Here is a 7,511-nt window from a genome sequence, read left to right as displayed (position 1 = left end):
AAGTGCACCTGGCTTCCTTGTGTTATGGAAATGTACCAGTCTGCAGGCGGGGGGGCCCCCCCCTTTTCCATGGACCCCAATTCTAAAAAACCCTAAACCGCAAATTCCTGCTTCACCAGGGGATGACACAATTATTCCAACAACCAATTGTGATGACACATATGAAATGTCTGTGTTCACGTAAAAACATTCAAACCTGTAAAGAATTTTTATGAGTTTATTTGAGCCAAATTGTCCACAATTGCTGGGAAGCAGAACCTCAATGGATTGGAATAATGCTCCAGAGAATGGCAGTTTTTCCTCTATTTTTATACATTGCAATCAAAGGAAGGAGACGTAGGGGGTTTATATGAAATCCATTGGTGATAGATTAGAGAGGCCAGAGAACCTCGGGGATTGGATAAAAGGTAAAATGATAGACAGGTACTTCTTTTACTCAGGTGGGTACAGGATAGTTCACAGTCGACAATTAACACAATAACAATGAGGAAATTTGTGGTTTCCCCTCCGGCGCCATTTGTTGTGCCCTGAGGGATTTGGAAAAAGGGACGTTTGCAGGATTGCCCTGTAGGCCTTCCTGAGCTGGTCCGGTTAGCATGTGGCCCCTTTCGTCCACATCTGTCAGAAAGAACTTAGAAACTCAGTGCCCACAGTTTGTACTGCAGACTGGTCACGTAGTACTCTTTGCCTAGTCTGCACCCAAATGACTGAGTCCCCGAAAGAAGCAGGTGTTCATTGTAAACCACATTGATTGTCCCAACTGAAATCACAGTCCCAGACAGCTGCGATGTTAATAACCTCGGCTGATTGCTATTGTTTTCAGTCACACCCTGGGGACAGGGCAGGTTGCACATAGCTAAGTTCTGAGTCAGATCAAATAGCACCAATACCATGGAATTGGAGCTTCTACAGAGAGCTATGGGTCTTATCCAAATATTGACTGTGCTCTAGGGAAGGGCTTTTAACAGAGCTTCAAAAGACTCTTTTGGCTGTAGAACCTTTAGCTTTTTATGGCTACCATGCCGAATGAGCTAAGGACGAGGGAATGGGAGAAGACTCAAATTAAAATGCCATAGACCTCATTGTTACTATTAAGATTCAGTATTTTTTGTCGAATAAACTATTTTTATTTTTTTCTATGCTTTTGGTTAATTTGCAGAGTTCATAAATAGTTGCTTTGGCTTGCTTTGTCAGTATTCCTTTGCTTTCATGGGAGAGCAGATTTATCAAGGTTCTCACTCGGCCGCTATGGAAGTCAACTTCATTTCTCATACATTTTTAAATAAGCAGAAATTGGCATCACTTTCCCAGCTGGTAGATTATGAACATGAATATAAATCATGAAAAAAGTTTATACCTTCTTACTTAGCTTATTGTTTTTTGAGCAGCTATCATAAGGTAATAATCAGAATTCAGTAAAAGATTATGTACAGTTTTATTCATAATAGAGAAAATACATGCATATCCAGTTTATAAGTTTAGTAAAATAAAATTTAACATAATTTTCAATGACTACAGAGTATTTTACATATAAATGTACCATAAAAGAATATATAGCATGGGGAATATCCAAAGCATACTAATAAATAACCAATGCATGAGCCCAATATTTTAATATCATATATTGCAATTTATATTGTAAATTATGTAATACATGAATATTATAAAATATTATGGAATAAATATTTTGTAACATATATATTGTTTTATTTATAAAACAACATGTATATACATTTATATATTACATATATATTCACACATAAGCATATATATATGTACACAGTATAAACTATAGTATTAAAAGTGGTTATCTCTACATGGTGAACAATTTTTATTTTCTTCTTTGACCTTTTATGTATTTTAGAAAATTTTTTATAGTCAATGCATTCCTTTTGCAACCTGAGGAAAAATAATACATATTATAAAACTCATTTACTAAACTATGTATTTATAAGTTGTAGTTACATTTATTGAGTTGATGTACCTTACTACATGAGCGTTCTACTTTTGAAGAACTTTAGAAGTATTGTTCCTGACAAATTAGCCTTTTTATTTCATTTGATACTGGTAATTAAGTGAAGAACCTTTCCTTTCTAACTTTACCTGCTAAAAATCTGAGAGCCAAATGAATTGTCTATTCTTAACAATAACAACTGAAAAGGCTTTTATGATATGCATTTTTAATCTTTTTCATAGTTCCATTGCATATTCCTTCTAATTTTCTTTTTTACTTCTATTTTCAATTTACCATGTTTTCTTATATTTCATATATTATTGTAAAGCATTTTCAATCCCTTTTAGAAAAATAGAACAATTGGGGCATGAATATATCTGTATATACACACAGATACACATACACATATTTTATTTATTTACTAGAGGCCCGGTGCATGAAATTCGTGCACTGGAGGAGGGGTCTCTCAGCCTGGCCTGCACCCTTTCTCAGCCTGGGTCCCCTCAGGGGATGTCCGCCTGCCAGCTTAGGCCCGATCAGGTCTAAACCAGCAGTCAGACATCCCTCTCACAGTCCAGGGATCTCATAGTCTGGGACCCCTCACTCCTTACCACCCTCCTGCAGCAGAGGTGGGAGAGGCTCCCGCCATCACCGCTGCACTTGCCGGCCGTGAGCCCAGCTTCTGGCTGAGTGGCGCTCCCCCTGTGGGAGGACACTGACCACCAGGGGGCAGCTTCTGTGTTGAGCCTCTGCCCCCTGGTGGTCAGTGCGTATCATAGAAACCGGTCATTCTGGTTGTTCTGCCGTAATGGTTGCTTAGGCTTTTATTATATAGATTTTTACTTATTTTATTTTCCAATTACAATTTACTTTCAATACTATTTTGTTTTAGGTATACAGCATAGTGATTAGACAATCATATAATTTACAAGGTTATCCCCCTGATAATTCAAGTACCTATCTGGCATGATACATAGTTATTACAATATTATTAACCATAATTCCCTATGCTGTACTTTATAGCCTCGTGACTATTTTGTAACTACCAATTTGTACTTCTCAATTCCTTCACGTTTTTCACCCAGTCCCCCAACTCTCTTCCTCTCTGACAAACATCAGTCAGTTTGTTCTAGGTTTTTACGAGTCTGTTTCAATTTTGTTCTTTAGATTCCACATATAAGTGAAATCATATGGTATTTGTCTTTGTCTGACTTCTTTCATTTAGCATCCATGCTCTTGTGAATGGTAAGATTTAATTCTTTGTAGGACTGAGTAGTATTCCATTGTATATATGTACCACAGCTTTTTTATCCCCTCATCTGTTGATGGGCACTTGGGTTGCTTTCGTATCTTGGCCATTGTAAATAACACCTCAATAAACATAGGGGTGCATATATTCTTTCCAATTAGTGTTTTTGGCTTCTTTGGATATATACCCAGAAATGGAATCGCTGAGTCATAAAGCAGTTCTGTTTTTAATTTTTTGAGGAAACTCCATACTGTTTTCCACAGTGGCTGCACCAGTCTGCATTCCCACCAGCAGTGCACGAGGGTTCCTTTTTCTCCACATCCTTGCCAACAATTGTTTGTTGATTTTTTGATGATAGCCATTCTGACAGGAGTGAGGTGACATCTCACTGTGGTTTTAATTTGTATTTCTCTGAAGATTAGTGATGTTGAGCATCTTTTCATATGTCTATTGGCCATCTCTATGTCCTCTTTGGAGAAATGTCTATTCAGGTTCACTGCCCACTTTTTAATTGAACAGTTTGGGTTTTTTTTTGGTCTTGAGTCCTATGAGCTTTTAAAATAAGTCTTGGATATGAACCCTTTGCTGGATATGTCACTGGCAAATATGTTCTCTCAATTAGTAGGTTGTCTTTTTGTTTTGTTGATGGTTTCCTTTATTGTACAAAAGACTTAGTTTGATGTAATCCCATTTGTTTATTTTTTCTTTTGTTTCTGAAAAATATTGCTAAGAAAAATGTCAGACATGTTACTGTGTATGTTTCCTTCCAGGAGTTTTATGGCTTTGAGTCTTACATTTCAGTCTTTATTCCATTTTCAGTTTATTCTTTTTTTAAAAATATATTTTTATTAATTTCAGAGAGGAAGAAAGAGGGAGAGAGAGATAGAAACATCATTGATTGGCTGCCTCCTGCAGGCTCCCCACTGGGGATCGAGCCCGCAACCTGGGCATGTGCCCTGGACTGGAATCGAACCTGGGACCCTTTAGTCCGCAGGTCGACGCTCTATCCACTGAGCCAAACCAGCTAGGGCTTGAGTTTATTCTTATATATTGTGTAAGAAGGTGGTCTAGTTTCATTTTTTTTGGTAAGTATCTGTCCAATTTTCCCAGCACCATTTATTGTATAGACTATCTTTACCCCATTGTATTTTCAATGCTAGAAGGGGACATAAGGGAAAAACCAACAGATTTGGAACCTCAGCTATAACATCCTTCAGCTCCTGAACCAATGCCAGTACCACTTAACTTAGGACTTTAATAAATTGAGAGAAATAAACCATCTCTGTTTAAGTCACTATTGTTTGGACTTTGTTATATTCAGCCAGACTCAATCCCTATCTAATACACATTGGGGAAAATACTTTTAGTCTCTAGATTCAGATGAGACTTGAGTTGAAATTTAGGCTCTAAATTGGAGTTTGATGATCTATGTTTGAGTCTTGGTTCACTCATGCATTCAGCCTCAACTCTCTTATTTGTAAACTGGGGAGAACATGACTTACTACATCTGATTCTTAATGAGGATTACATGAGAGAATAGGTGTTAAAGTGTGTAGCACAATGCCCAGCATAGTAAAGGGTGTCCCAAAATTCATTCACGCAAGAAGTAATTTTGATAGACTACACAGGTTTATAATTAAAAATTTTAAATTTTTTATTGATTCATAAATTATACAGTATAGGGTTATGTATGGAATAGCATATCGGGTAAATGGCCTCCATGGCTTTGCTGGCACATAGGCACTCTTTTGTTGAAATTTTCCATGACCGTTTTGCATAAATGTGGCTGAATTTCGTTGATACAGCGCTCAATTTCCTCCTTCAAGGTGTGGGTGGTTGTGGGCTTGTTGGCATAAACCTTAGACTTCAAAAAACCCCAAAGAAAAAAGACATGTGGTTTCAACAAGACGGTGCCACGTGCCATACAGCCTGAGAAAGAATTCAATTACTGCATGAGTCCTTTCCTGGTCGTGTAATTTCCCATTTTGGTGATCAGAATTGGCTGCCCAGATCATGCGATTTAACACCGTTGGACTTTTTTCTTTGGGGTTTTTTCAAGTCTAAGGTTTATGCCAACAAGCCCATGACCACCCACGCCTTGAAGGAGGAAATTGAGTGCTGTATCAACGAAATTCAGCCGCATTTATGCAAAACGGTCATGGAAAATTTCAACAAAAGAAATGCGTATGTGCCAGCAAAGCCGTGGAGGCCATTTACCAGATATCCTATTCCATACATAACCCTATACTGTATACTTTATGAATCAATAAAAAATTTACAATTTTTAATTATAAACCTGTGTTTTCTATCAAAATTACTTCTTGCGTGAATTTTGGGACACCCTTTATAAGTGCTCTGTTAATATTTGTTCATTTCTTTTACATGGCGCCTTGCAGCTACCAAGTTTATTATTATAGGTTAGAGCTTATCAGATGCCCTATGCACATGCTAGGCCTGAGTAATTCTGATAGGGTTCTCTCTGAGTCTATCACCAACCACCTAATATTGAGGTCAGTCCTTTACTAACCTGTCATTTCATGAATCCATGCTACACAATATGATACAACAAAGGAAAAAAGGATAGTGAGAGAGTGTTGCGGTTTGGTTTCCTGGGTAGGAGATTAGGAGTCAGAATCTAGCATGCAGGATGTTTATTCAGGAGTGTCTTTATATTTAGCTGCTGTGGAAGGGCGGGGCAGGCCGCAAGATTGAGCAGAGGGAGAAGTACTGTGATGCAGGCCCAGCCACAGTCTCTATTGACCCTGCAGAGGGGAGGGGAGGGGAGGGGAGGGGAGGGGAGGGGAGCAAACCCAAATGGGGCCGAGATGGTCAGGCCGTTAAACTATCACATGGATCAGTCATTGGGGGCAGACCACCCAGGGAAGAGGCATGACCTTAGCAAGGCTTCTCTCTGCAGCTGAGGCAGACCCTGAGGAGGCTGACAGCTGGAGGCTGTTTGTCTACAGCAGTCCCAACAGCTGGAGCAACACATCCTTCATGAAGAAGGATCCGGTGAGAGACTCATCTCAGTGTCCCCCTCAGATGGGAAAAAGAAACACAGTCCAAGGAAATGACAGTGCTGACACTGAAGTATCAACTAACACAATAATCTTGACACATCACAGGCATTAGTGGTTCTAGCTCCTGGCTAGAGGGCATTTGGATGCTGTGTTTTTAAAGGAAATGACCGGAAAGTAAGCTTTCTTTACACCACTCCTGTTCTCATCTTCTAAAAGTCCCGAGCTTGGTCTTGCTTCCTTGCAACATAAGAACTGATGGTGCCCGTGGCATTAGAGATAAAAGATCTGGGAGACTGTATAGAAAATACGTCACTGTTTTGAATGAACTGGTTTGTTAGTTAAGCCAAGTTCATTATTACTCCTGTTGGTCTGAAGTTAGTCCACGCACAATGAATACATATGACACTTAAATCAATGAAAAAGCAATTTGCATACATTATCTCACATAATTCATACAACTATGTTGGGAGGTTGGAGTTGTCACCTTCATTTTCTTTATTTCTTGTGGTTTTGTAGAATTCTTTCCCAAATTCCTCAGTTGTTTAGAGCAAAGAAAAAAGTAAACAAGCAAACACAAAATTAAAAGAAGAGATAAGGGTTTATTTATATTTTACTATTTATGTATCTGACTTCACGGCTCTAAAATATAAAATGTTTATTCTCTTGAAATCAAACAACACACTTCTATGTGCTCCTTATCATAGATGTTGGGTTGTGAATACAGAGACTAAAATGAGACAGGTATTCCACCATTAATTAAGCTTTGCTTCTTGAGGTCGGGTTCAAAGTTGCTGCCAAAAATATTGCTTTGTAAGAGCATTTCTCTCTGATTCTCTATTACACTCTCTCTCTCTCTCTCTCTCTCTCTCTCTCTCTCTCTTTCTCTCTCTCTCTCTCTCTGCTTCTGCTTATTTATCTCTCTAAATTTTTCTCTGTCTTTCTTCCCATTTTTGGCTCTATGTTCCTGTCTCCTCCTGCCTTTCTGTCACTCAGTCTATGTTCATTTTTCATTTTCCTCTCTTTCGTTTTTTTTTCTCTCAACTCCCCTTCCCTCCCCTCCCCTCCCCCTCCCTTCTCCTTTCTCTTCTCTCCTCTCCCTTGTCTTTTATCTCTCTGGGTGGCCTAGTTCTCTCTGTTTCTGCCTCACCCTCTCTCTATGTCTGTCTGTGTCTCTTGAATGCCTGTCTCTCCTGTTGTTTTGTTTCTGAACAATGGATGCAAGTTCACTAGAAACTGTTTTGCTTCTTGAGAGATCATCAGGTCTTCTAAATTAAGTCACTTTGTTAAA

The sequence above is a fragment of the Myotis lucifugus genome, unplaced genomic scaffold (assembly GCF_000147115.1).
Source record: "Myotis lucifugus unplaced genomic scaffold, Myoluc2.0 scaffold_76, whole genome shotgun sequence".
In the NCBI taxonomy this organism is placed as follows: Eukaryota; Metazoa; Chordata; class Mammalia; order Chiroptera; family Vespertilionidae; genus Myotis; species Myotis lucifugus.
This window is presented reverse-complemented; position numbering follows the sequence as displayed.